Consider the following 1,808-nt stretch of genomic DNA (forward strand, 5'->3'; position numbering starts at 1 on the left):
GCGACCAGGACTAGGAAATCAGATTGAACAGTTGGTGGCGCTATAGCTGTAAGAATTTTGGTAAGATCGGAACTCTTACAAAATGAAGTTTGTCCTAAATCGTGCCACACATGGGGGCTATAGCAGCTAAGGTGTAGAGACTCTCCGTTGGTGTGGATCGGAGGCATCCAGTGATAAGTTGACAGCATGCGTTGAGTGCTGGGTCCACCTTCCCCACACTGGGCAGGCATATTCAGCACTAGAGTAGCATAAAGCCAAGGCTGTTGATCTGAGAGTGTCTGGTCGGGCTCCCCATCTGAATCCAGTGAGCTTGTTCAAAATGTTGTTTCGTGAACAAACTTTGCTCCTTGTCTTCTCAATGTAGCTCTTGTATGAGAGTGTACGGTCGAGAGTGACTCCCGGATATACGGGTGTTTCACAATGCTCTAGTGTGGTTCCAGACCAGGTCACCTTCAGTTGACGTTTAGCTTCACGGCATTTTGATGAGCTCCGTCAGGTGGATATCTTTGGTTAGCTCCAGGATTTTGCTGAGGAGACATCTATGATTGACGGTATCGTAAGCTGCTGAGAGGTCGACGAAAACAACTCCGGTTACCAATCCATCCTCAAATCCATCCTCAATGTGCTGGGTAAGGTTGAGAACTTGGCTTGTTGTTGACTTGCCAGGGCGGAAACCTGCTTGTTCTGGGATGAGTTGCTCGTCTACCACAGGTGCCAGTCTGTTGAGCAGGAGGCGTTCGAATAGATTGTAGGTATGGCTGAGAAGCGATATTGGTCGATAACTCTTTGGGATGGATGGATCTTTCCCTGACTTCAGCAGACCGATGATGTGAGACTTCTTCCAGATCTTAGGGAGTCTGTGGCTGCGACGACAGGTGTCGTAGAGCTGTAAGAGCCATTTCTTTGCCTCTGGACCAAAGTTCTTCAGCTGCTCACTTGCGATGTTGTCAAGGCCAATTGCTTTCCCTGGTTGGAGTTTGGCGATTCCTGCTTCCAGCTCCTGCATAGTAAAGGGCTTGGTGAAGCCGGGGTCTCCGCTGTATTTGGTCTTATGTTTCTTGCCACTTCTTCCATTCAGGAGCAGTTGGTGGGCAACCTGGTTGGGTGTGACTTTGGGCTGCTGTGGGGCTGTTGTAGGGTCACCTTGAATTTTGCGGATGGTGGACCATGCCTTCTTGCTGTTGCGGGTCATGTCTGCTGACTCTATGAGGGTATGCCAGGTCTTATTACGCTCTTTGGAGATGGATTCCATAACTGTCGCACCTTTTGCTGTTGTTTCCTTGGCGAAAGGGTCAGCTTCAAACATGGTTACATACTCTTGGTATTCTTCTGCACATTCCTTGGAAAGGCCTGGTATGTATTCCACCCTGCAGCCTCTTGGTATATGTCTACGAGCAGTCTTGGAAACTAGTTGGGCAAAGGTGTCATAGTTGTCTGGAGTTGGAGTAATTATCTTCACCTTCTGGTCTAGCTCTTTTGTGAATCCGTTCCAGTCTGCTTTCTTGTAATTGAAGTGTCGCTGAAAAGGCACTATGTTTGGTGAGATTACGGTGTTAACGTGGATACTAATTGGCCGGTGTTGTGTTTGGGGAACTGGATCCAATACAATCTTCTTACACATGTCAGAGATGTTGTTAGTGACAATAAGCTACAATAGCTAGATCAGGGTTGTGTCCTCTCTTCCAACGGACACTTTGGAACGAAGGAGGAAGTTTGGAATCATGAATAAGGCTCAGCTGGTGTTTGTATATCCATTCCTCAACTGCAGCTCCATCGTTGTTGGTTTCTTTGTAACCCCATTGAGTGCT

This window comes from Amphiura filiformis, chromosome 7 (assembly GCF_039555335.1).
Source record: "Amphiura filiformis chromosome 7, Afil_fr2py, whole genome shotgun sequence".
Classification (NCBI taxonomy): domain Eukaryota; kingdom Metazoa; phylum Echinodermata; class Ophiuroidea; order Amphilepidida; family Amphiuridae; genus Amphiura; species Amphiura filiformis.